This window comes from Cynocephalus volans, chromosome 1 (genome assembly GCF_027409185.1).
Source record: "Cynocephalus volans isolate mCynVol1 chromosome 1, mCynVol1.pri, whole genome shotgun sequence".
NCBI classification, from domain to species: Eukaryota; Metazoa; Chordata; class Mammalia; order Dermoptera; family Cynocephalidae; genus Cynocephalus; species Cynocephalus volans.
Window position 1 is genome coordinate 137580021 of NC_084460.1, and position 12228 is coordinate 137592248.

Consider the following 12228-nt stretch of genomic DNA (forward strand, 5'->3'; position numbering starts at 1 on the left):
AGGAGAGGATTTATGGACATGTTTTAAAATTATGACATTGCCTCAAAATCCAACATGCTTTCCTTCTTCCTTGTAAGCTGGACAGGTGGAGAAGATCCAATGTAGAACCTGGTGGGGTCTCTACAGTGACAGAGCATAGGAGAGAAAAATCTAGATCCCTGAATCACTATTTGGAAGAAAGCTACCGAGAAGAGCAGACTGACCACACCTGCGACTGTGATGAGAGATAGAAATAAATCTTTGTGTTAAGTCACTAAGATTTCAGAGTTGTCATAACATCAGTTACCCAGACTAATTCATAGACCCAGCACAGAACTTATTAACACAGTTCTAAAGAAGAATATTCCAAGAAGTACCCTATAGAGTACAAGTACACTATGTCCAAGTCAGTTGGAAAAAAACTACATACCTCATTTCTCTCTTAAAGAGTCAGAATGTGCACTACCAATTTTAAGGCTCTAAGAATTCCCACAGTAAAAAATTCTGTTTAACTCTATCTAACTCAACGCTTCTCAAATGTATATGATTATGCAAACAGATATCAGAACTGATATTCAGCTAGTACACAATGAAATCACTGTATTGGTTGTTTAAAACATTGAAATACTTTTTATTTTGGTTAGTAAGTATCCACTTCCCAAGCCCTCCAAATATCCCTGCCCCCGTCAACCCAACCCTTAGGTAACCTAAATGGATACTTTTAGTGAGCTGTTCGTATGTACCAGCCAATGAACTAGCCAAAGAACCTGCTGTGACTCCTGTAAACTGGCCCCCAGCACTAGAAGTAACTCCTCTGTCTGGAGCAGTCTCCAACTCTTTCAGGAGAAAGTCACACGTTTAATGCTCTTTTGGCCTGTTAAGGTTTGGCTGTCCACTATACGTAGATATTTTCCCAGAAATATCCTTACTTTGTCTTTTGTTGTATGTGACCACTTGTGGGAAATCATATACTTCAAAATATTCCCTACTAGTGGTAAAATATTTTTAATCCGACTACTTCACAGAACTACCAGCATTTTAATCAATATCTATTGCAAAGAAGACACTTAAAAATCTTGATTTAGTGCCTTACCGATATCTAGTCAAAATGAAATAAACCTATTATTTTCTTTTATTGTTCAGATTGATTTTAATTGTCTTGTAGTAAGATAATCTTTAGTGTGCACAGAAATTTTTAGCCTATGCTAAAGGATTCACACAAATCAATATCTATTAATTTGAATTTCAGAGAGCCCATTCTGCCATCATGCCACATGTCTCTTCCTCATGAATTTATTTATTCATTCATTCACATCTTCAACAAAGATTCAGTGTATACTTGCCACATACAAAGAACTCTGGTTGGTGCCATGGATTATAAAATGCACCAGCCATAGATTATGCTCTCAAGGTCACCTTGTTTGCCAGGGTCACATGAATTGCTGAATGTTCTGAGACCTACAGAATTTGTGTGGCCCAAATACTCTTTTACAAAGGACCTCAGTTCTGCTGGAATTATGTTCCTCTTATATATTTAGCCATTATCTTAACCACTTCAACTTCTCAACTTGTAAGGAATTAAATAACAAGACTTCATAAATTATATTTTTATATACATCATAGTTTTAAAAATTTATCTGTCTTTGTACTTTCTCCAACAAAATAAAAACACATAAATTTTGAAAGCATTCATTACTTAAACAAATTATTTACTTATTATGATGTGATAGACATTGTGACTCATTGTTATGTGATAACCACTCTTATGACTACCTCTTATAAAGGTACAACTGAACCCTGTTTGGAATTGGTTAGTTGTTTGAAAATTGGTTAATTGTTTGAAAATGGTACACCAACCAAGAGGATAAGTCACCATTTTAATACAATTATTGTAACAGATAAAATATTTCTAATAAGTACATGACTAGGGCTTAAAGTGAAAGTGTCTGTAATTTATAGAGGCATAGTTAGCCCCAAGCAAAGCTTTAAAGAAGATACAGCTTCTCTCTTCTACCATGCAACACTAAGTTAAAAAAATAAAATTGAGATAGAGATAAACATTTGAGGAGAAAGGGGGAGGTGTGGAGCTATTTTAAAAACAGGCAAAGTAAAGAATAGGAATATTATTAGGGATAAAAGAGAACATTAAACAACTACAAACAGGTTAATTCATCTGGAAGACAGAGCAATCCTAAGTGAGTATGCACTTAACACCAGAAGCTTTATATATTGCCGATAGAAATTATAAAAGAGCTAAATAAACAGAGTCAAATCATTATTATGAATTAGAAGACTTTATGTGTTCTATATAGAACAATGGTTTCCACCAAAAGTTGTGAGATAGGCCAAAAAAATCAATAATCACTACATTTTTCATCTGGCAAATTTTGAGTTCCTATCATGCGCCACGTACTTTTTATATGTGTTGGAGATAACAGAGATCAAAACAGAAATATATGACTTCCCCCTGAGATCATTTTCGATTGTGAAGAAACTGACAATATAAAAAGATAAATAAGATGGACAATTCATTAGATGATCATAAGCATTAGGTAGAAAACGAAGACAAAAGGGAAGGGAGGGTGTATGGAGTGCTGTGTTTTTCCATAGGGTGTTGAGGGATGGGTTCAACTGGGAAGGTGAGACATCTCAGTAAAGACCTGAATAAAGTGACAGGACTTGGTCATGTAAATATCTGAGCATCTTAGGCAGGGAGAGTATAAAATGTTTGAGGCAGGAGAGACCTGGGGTGTTGGAGAAACAGGAACATGACCATTGTGACTAAAGCTAATATCATATATAGTCAGAGAGGTCACAGAGAACCATAGCATATGGGACTTGTAAGCCATTGGAAAGCTTTGATTTTTACTCTGAACACCTTGGGAAGCCTTTGGAGACATTTGAACAAGGAAATGTCATGATCTGACTTTCATTTTCAAAGGATCACTCAGTGTTCCATGTTGAAAAAGACCAAAATGGAGTAAGAGTGAAAGCAGCAAGAATAATTAGGGGGCTATTGCAATAATTCTGGAAAGAAATGGCGATAGTTTCTTGAAAATTCTAAGATAGTAGATTTTAAGTGTTCGCACCATTGAAAAAAATGATTAGTATATGACGTAATGCATATGTTAATTAGCTTGATTCAGCCATTCTACAATACAAGTATCTACGTACTTCAAAAACTACATATTGTATATAATTTCAATTTGCAAGTTTAAAAATAATTGTTTAATTTTCAAAAAAGAAATGATGATGTCTTAGATAAGGTAGTGCACTGGACAGGGTATTATGTGGTTAGATTCTGGATATTTTGATGTTATAGACAACAGGACTTACAGTCAAATGTAGGATGGAATAGAGAATGAGATTTGAGAAAGGAGTCAAAAATGTTTCCAGCAATTTGGACCTGAGCAATTTTGGACCTGAGAATGGTGCTCCTGTTTACTGAGAGGTGAAAGGCTGCCTGAGAAGCATATTTGGCAGGTGGCATGTGTAGGGTCGTACATGGCAGATTAGAACTCAGTTTTAGGCATGTTAAGTTTGAGATGACTATTAGACATCCAGGTGGAGATAGTGGTGAGAAAATGGAATATTCAAATCTACCTTTCAGGGAAGAGGTCTGGGCTGGAGATAGAAATTTGGGAGTCATTGGCATATAGACAGTATTTAAAGCCATGGGATTAGATGGTAATGAGATGAGAATAAGGATTAATTGTGAATAGATCAGAGAAGTTGCCCAAGAACTGAGTCCTGAAACACGCCAACAATAAGAGAAGGGGGGAATGAGAAAAACCCACAAAGAATACCAACAAGGAGCAGACAGGAGACAAGAGAGAACCTGGAGAATGTGATGTCTTGGTTAAACAACTAAAGTTTTTAAAGTACTACAATTTTAGAAATGAAAGTGGATCCATGGTTATTCCTGTAATAATGTCACTCTCACTATTCATATTATAATATGCTTTTTGGAATGTGAAAGAAAGTGATAGAACTATAGTTAGCAGGCTAGAAATTGTATATAAGCAGATCTTGTACTCCACACACCCATTTATGCCATGCGATTATTAATGTTTAATAAATGTAACAATTAAAAACAAAAGAAAAAGCAGACTCATCTTCACTGTCAGTTTCTGGTTACTTTATCCCTTATTTCGCCTCATACCCCAGTCCTTTTCAAACATTGTAGGGAAGTCTTTATCAAAATCTGGATATATCCACACAGTAAGTCACATTTATGAACAATGGGCTCTGTATCCTGAATTAGGAAAAGCACTAAGAATCTCAGTAAAGATTATTTGGAGGCATCCACATCTGCTCTAGGTCTGCAGTCAGAGCTACATGTAAAACTTTTCATAACTTCCCATCATGTGTTCTTAGAAGATTTCTCAATTTAACAGTTCTATCGGTAATATATTCTCTCTTTATTAGCTTTTCAAACAGCAGAGAAAGGCTCCATAGATTAGATTTTGTGGCTCTGTAATGGAAACTCTGGCCCTGTGCATTCATAGAAAGTGTTTTTCTATGGTGCTTAGCTTATAACTAAAGCCGATGTTAATCCATATATTAGTCCACAACTGATGGGTAATTGTTGATATGAAACCTGGGCAGTATAATTAGACTTGGTGGTTTAAAAGCACAGGAGCTAAAGAAAGTATTTCTTCTAATTACATTGTAGCTAAGCAACTGTGCTTTTTATGGTATATTATCAAATGTGTTACTTTCTATAATTAGCTTATGCACTGCTTATTTAAAACACATATTAATATAATATATATTTGCCATAACTATAAGGACCACATTAGCCAAGGATATTAGAGTAATTTAATATTAGGATAGAAATTCTTATGATGTGTTATATATCTAAAATTGTTACCCTGTTCTAAGACATAATGAATCTCAGTTTTTAAAAATATACAACTGGTGTTAATGAAATTAAATCCAAAGGCAAAGTAACAGTCTTTCTTGATATTGCTTCATTTCTTTACTTGACTTAGATTTTTATCAGTGCTATCTATTCATACGTGATTGTTTATTTACTTATTTAAATATAATTTTCAATAACTAGTTTGGTGTAGTATTTTCTGCTGCTTAGGTTTTGCTGCTGTTGCTGTTACTGCTGTTGTTTTGCTGTGACATCTCCACCTGGGTTGCTTTGTGGTGTTACTATACCTGATGAAATGCAGAACCATGTGACTGGACTTGGTCAACCTTCAGTTCATATTTGTGCTCTGCCTCTCCTGATTGTGAAAAGCTGTACAGGCTATTTTGCCTCCAGGTGAATAAAGGAAATTAAAATATATACAACCACAGTATTTTCATTAAATACATACACACACATACACACAGTATCTTTGAAGAGCCTAGCACGTTTTCTGGCTGATCTAAGCCCTTCTTCTTGCCTTCATATCTTCCTGCTTGTCTTCTGTGAGGGTACTTCAAAAAGTTTGTGGAAAAATTCATATTATCTTTTAATTCTATTTTTCCAAGAACTTTTTGAAGTACCCTTGTACATCAGCCTTTAGTAAATCAGTCTCCACCCATTAGGATGTCTATCTATCTGAACTGGTGTCTGTTTATCTGTTCTATTGTCCATTTGTCTGTTTAACCATCCATTAGTGTGTCTATTGATTCATTTGTCTTCATGCCTTCACATTCATGTGTCTACCTGCTCACTTGTCTGTCTACCTCTCTGTCATTATCTTAGAGGTATATTCATCTATTTCCATTTTAATAACATACTTACTACAGTATGAAAAGAACAACTTGGTTTCATCTAATAAAACACCTTGAATCATAAATCTCATATAATCTCATACTTAGAGATAGGAAAATCCTTAATTATTTTTCTACGTTAAATTCCTCCAACCACAAATTATGGAAGTAACATGAATTGACTAATCTATTATAACTATAGGGTAAGACACATAGATACTACATAAACTGACATCAAGGACTCTTGACTCTCTTTAAATGGCCTTCCTTACATGAGATTTTTTTCAAAATATTTTGGGTAATTTGAATTTCAGTTAACTTTTTTCTGAATATTTTGGGGTAATTAGGTTGATTTTTAGCTTCAAGGTTCAGAACAGTGGAGTCCAACTGGCTTAACAAGCAATCGGAGATGGTGTGTAATTCCCCTTCTTCTCTCTATGATTCCTCAGCTCTGTTCCTTTTTGTGTCTTAATTTGTTCTTTGAGGTGTTTTTCCTCATAGACAACAACAGCTGCCAGCAGCAACTGGGGCAACATGCATCCTTGTTCACCTACTTTTGCGAATTGCCAACCTCCACCAATTATGACACAGTCACGGTTTCTCCTCTATTTTAATTAAGTCAGCAGAAGTTATATACCTACAGCTGGGCCAAAAACAATCCTAGAGTGATGTTAAGCACTGATTAGACTTAAATTTGGCTTGAGAAATGAAATTTATTTATTGCTTTTAGATGATCCTAATCTACTTTTGAGTCCCGAATTGGCTCATTTTCTTCGAGTCAGTTGAGATAAGTGGAGAGTTGTGGACGCTTAAACAAAATTGGAGTTATATATTGGGAAGAATATACAACGTTAAAAAAATCTAATATGTGACATGGGCAGTCAATAGTGTTCACTACTGACAGTTACCATAAATGTCTCTTTTGTTCTCATCTAAATTATTTATTGGCTGTTTCTAGACTTTCTTTTAACAAAAATTTATTTTCTAAAATTTAAGATTTAATGGCATAAAAACTATCATCCATTTATTTATTACTTTGACTTCACCTTGTTTAAACACTAAAAACATTTACGAATTTCTTTTACATGTTTGTTTTCATAGTTTCCTTTTGCATTATACTTTAAACTCACATAAGCAAGAACCAATCCCTTCGTGTTTGCATTTCAGTGTATTTATTGTATAGCAGGTACTCAATAAAAATGTGTTAGATGAATAAATGAATGAAGCAGACTATCTATCAAAACAATTCAGCTATACTACAATAACCTAGCTTTAGTCATAGAATTGTTCATATATGGAAATAATGAAAGGTATTTAATAGTCAACATTTGGAAAATGATTAAGTAAATTATAATATGACAATAGGCTTTAAACATTTTATTTCTAAGTTTTTAATAACATGAGAAAAACCTTAAAATATTAAATGAAAAATTGGCACACTAAATTACATTAAATCTAAGATAAAATATATAATTTATACAGACAGTATTAATAGATCTTATGAAAATTATTTCATCTTTAGATTTTTCTGTGTATACTCAAATTTGTACAGTGAGTTCGTGTTTCAAGATGCTTTGAGCAATAGGAAACTCAATTGGCTTATTAAGGAACACAAAAGTTTACAGATAACAAAAAGCCGTCTGAGTTAGAGTAGTTTTAGAGTTGCTTTATTCAGTGGTACAGTGACATAATAAAAATTCTAGTTCTTTCCATCTTTCCACCTTGCCTTCTTTACTATGTTGGCTTAGCCCCTCCTACGGTTGCAAAATTGCTGCCAGAATTCTGGAATCATGAAAGACATGAAAACCTCCAGCAGGAGAGTGCCTTTTCTTCCTGGATGTCTCTTTTTAAGAGCGCAGAAAGCCATCTCAGAAGTCTGCCACCAGGTCTTCCCTCAAATTTCACTGACCTACATATACCCACCTTTAAACTCATTGCTGGAAAACAGGTGGAAATGTCATGCCTGGCTGAGTCAGTCCACTGAATCACTTGGGGTAGGATTAGTTCATACTAAAAGGAAAAAGGCGGGACAGGCTGCTCAGGGGGCTCTCCAACAGTGATTGCAACAGCATGGAAGCAAACGTCAATTATTGAGGTGAATTGCTTCTTTCTATATTTTATTCCATCGGCAGGGTAAATCATATAATGGTAACTTTCAGTTGATTTATTAAGTATTTGTTTCATTGTTCTTGAATATTACTTAGAACAACCTTGGATCTATACTGGGGCATTTTTAGTCCCCCCCAAATACACTAGATTCATAGAGTACATTTGTTTTCTTCATCTTGTTATTCACACTAATGTAGGTTTTTACTATTTTTTCCATCTTTGAGTAGTATTTTAGTCAACTCTTCTTTTATGGTTACCTGTTTTATACTTCTCAAAAGCAGAAAGGCTACATATCACTATTATTGGTTCTGTTATGATATAGGAGTACAAATACACAAATTTCTTAAAAGGAATTCACACATGAGTGAAAGTAGTTAAGAATTACAGATGCTCAGCTATAGAATAAAATGAAATACATGAACTTTAAAATATTAAATATTTGCTTCTACCTGCTTAGCTGTTTTATCCTCATTTTGGAACAAAAATAGTAAGAAGTTATTTTTTATTTTCTAATTATTTTTTCAATCATCTTAGAAAATTTTATTACATAGCCAAGGCAAAGAACACACTGTTTAAGGCCTTTTAAATGTATTTATCTTCTAACAATGCATCCTCGGAAATCGTTACTCAAAGAAAGGAAGAAAGAGAGGGAGGGAGGGAAGAACATTGTGGTGGAAAGAAGCACTGACGGAAGGGTGGTAATTGTCAGGTCCCACAGAGGGTGTTTATGATTATGATAATTTTAGGTAGGGTGGGAGAGGGAATAAAAGGCAAGTAGAAGGTCTCTGTTTCTTTTTCAGCATGCCCTGTAGTTTGCTGTTTACTCAATCTACTTTTGGCCCTATTGGAATCTTCTAGGTGAAATATTTTTGGTTTCCAAGACTCACATAGCCATATATCCTCATTAAGTTTATTCAAGCAAAACATTTTCAGACATAAAATTCCAGCAGTCTATATACTTTAACAAAACAAAACCTACTGAAATCAATTAGAAAAAAAATTATGCAATGAGGAAGAGAACCCAGAATTTATTGAGCACCTACTACATTTCAGACACTATACTTAGCACTGTATAATTTACAGTCTTATTGAAATCCTTACAGAAATTAACCTGTTAGGAAGCTGATTTTAGCTAGTCAAATCACTCATATAAGATAAGTATGAAACACTTAACATCAGGCATACCCCCAAAATGCTCAATAAATCCCATTATTATTCATATATCTTTGCCCAGACTCACACTATTAGTGTGAGATAAAGCCGTATTTCAAATCTAGTTAGATAATAAAAATTTTTTTATCCCAATATTCTATGATGCAATTGTTTCCTGAAATATACACCTCATTAACGATTATTTACTCTCTTTTTAGCATTCTACACTCCAAGGAGATTCACAATGACTACAGACTGAAGTCAAGGTAAAATATCTGCATAATAGCTCTTCAGAATTAGTGTGACAAGGCCTGCAAACACTGCCAGTTTGAATTAAAATGTGCTGAGACCAGTACTTTCTCTGGTTGTTATAGGATTCAATGTTCCTAGGGGAATGTACTTGTTCTTCCTGCACTTTTAGTTATCTAAGACTCTGATAATGCCAAGTGAATATGTGACATTCGAAAATAGTATTTAACCCACTAAATTACTTTTACTATTTAGCCAAAATCTTAGAAAATGCTTGGCAGTTTATGTGACCTAGTTTTGGATCATTACCTGATCTGTTGAAGTGACTTTGAGGAATATGCCCAAGGACTCTGCCTTATTAATTTTCTAAGGCTAATCTTTCATACGCTATTTTTCCTTCAGGAACAAAATAATAATAACAACAACAATACTGAAAACCCCCATCTGGCTCTTCTGGTTGTTAAATCTCTAGGAAAGAAAGTCATATCAACATCTATGAGGACTATTGTATATGGGAGCATATGGGATGAGAGATTAAAAAGAGAAACTAGTAGGATCCGTACTCTCACACAGATTGCAATTTATTGGAAAAGCAATTCAACCTAACCAATATGCAGATTCCATAGACACATTCATCACTATTGTCACAATCCAGACTTTGGCAATTTTGACTCCTGGATTGCAGTATCACATTGAGGTGGAGGGTCCACACCGTATGGTTTATCTAAGAAGAGGTGCACTTATACCCTTGGAAAAGGCAGTCATGAATAAGAGGAGAGCAAAGTCTGGATGTGTCTGAAATATAACTTTGAAAGGTTTTTCAGTTTTGTTGCTTTTCTCTTGGATTTTGGGGACAGTTGAATACAATGTATTTCTTGTTTTCTATGTTGTATTTGCCTTCATTTAGTACAAACTCTTTGGTGAAATCTAATAGACCTGCACAGCCTTAAGAGGGGGTGATACTGAGGATAAAGGGATGGGACAATACAGGCAAATGTAGTTTGCTGGGTCACATTTTCACATGATCAACACAGTAATGTTGTTTCGTTACTAGCTGCATATTTTTAAATCAAGAAATTTATTTATGTTTAAACTGAAATGTATTGATTGTACATATTTATAAGGTAAAGAGCTATATATTTCAATAAATGTATATAATATGTAATGATCAAACCAGGGATGTTAGCAAATTCATCATTACAAAATGTATTGTTTCTTTATAATGAAGACATTTGAGCTCCTCTCTTCTAGCCATGTGAGAACATACAATAAATATTGTTAATTATACATGCCTAGCACTACTGTACACCCCTGGGGCTTATTTTTCCCATCTAGCTATAACTTTGTGTCCATCAGCCAACCTCTCCCTATCCCCCCTCCCACCTTCCTGTCCCAGCCCCTAGTAATCACAATTCTACTCTTTAGTGAACTATTTTTTTCTGTGCATCCTCATTTTATTTTTATCTACTTATTTTATTTATTTTGAAACATAACTGATCATACATAATTGTGGGATACAGAGTTGACTATCAATGTTTGCATACAATATGTGATGATCAAATCAGGATATTTGGTATATTTGTCGTTACAAAATGTACTCATTCATTTTGTCCATTAACCAATTTCTCTCTCCACTAACCAATTTCCCCTTTCTCCCACCAGTAACCACAGCTCTGTTTTATCCCTCTGAAAGTTCAACATATTATTATGTTTGTTGTTTCTTTTTTTTTTTTTTCTTTCATTATTTTTAGCTCCCACTTATGAGTGAGGACATGCGGTATTTCTCTTTCTGTGCTTGGCTTATTTCGCTCAATATAATTGTCTCCAAGTTCATCCATGTTGCTGTGAATGGCAGAATTTCATTCTTTTTTTATAGCTGAATAGTATTCCATTGTGTATAAATACCACATTTTCTTTATCCAGTTGTCCATCGATGGACATTTAGGCTTGTTCCTCATCATGGCTATTGTAAAGAGAACTGCAATAAACATGGGAGTGCAGGTTTCTCTTCAACAAGATATTTTCTGTTCCTTTGGGTGTATACCTAGTAGTGGGATTGCTGGATCATATGGCAGTTCTATCTGCAGTTGTTTGAGAAACCTCCATACTGTTTTCCATAAAAGCAGTACTGATCTACAGACCTACCAACTGTGTAGAATAGTTCTCCTTTCACCATTTAAAAGAAAATTTCAATTTCAGACTGTTACCATATTTCTTTGCTCCCCAGCCTTAATTTTAACCAAAGTAAACCATTTCTAATTTTAGTTTAGTACCCAAGTTCAATCTGTATACATTTTTGCTTTTCAGAAGCATGTCGTATGTAATGTTTAAAAACATGTCTGCTTTATGATGCATCTTAATCACATCCTTTGCTTATACTTACTATGATCCCACATTTAACTTTTTTTTTCTTATACTCAAAACTGTGTGTATGTGTACGTGTGTGAGCTGGTGACTTTTAACCTTCTGTTCAGCTTAACTGAGTTGCTTAGTAATAAGCATTGCTCCAGGAACAGTTAATTGGTTATAATCTGGAACTTTAATGTTCCTGTGCTGTCATTTGATGTCCAATGGGACTTAGAACTAGTGCTGCTCATAGACTGGACATGATGTCTGTGACCACACCAAGTCAGATGATAGCCTGTCTATAGCAATGCTAGTGTCATACTTGATCTTCCATTTTGAACTTCATAGGTGCATAGAATTTTAGAATTTTAAGGGGACCTGAGGATCCACGTAGCACACAGAAATATTGTCATCTGGTTAATTAGGGCTAGAGCCAAAGACACGGATCTCCTGATCCAGAACCCTTTTCATTATGCAGGTTATTGACTTGATGTCAGGTTTTCTTACCAATCTGGGCATTTGAGGAAAATATGCTTCATAAGAAATTACATTCAAATTTTTGGGAAAGCATTGACCTAACAATATGATTGTCCAGGAATAGGATGACCTAAAACCTTAATCTTCTACAATACTTGTCAAAACAAAAAGTTGCAATAATTCTTGCAAGGCAATTCATAATTG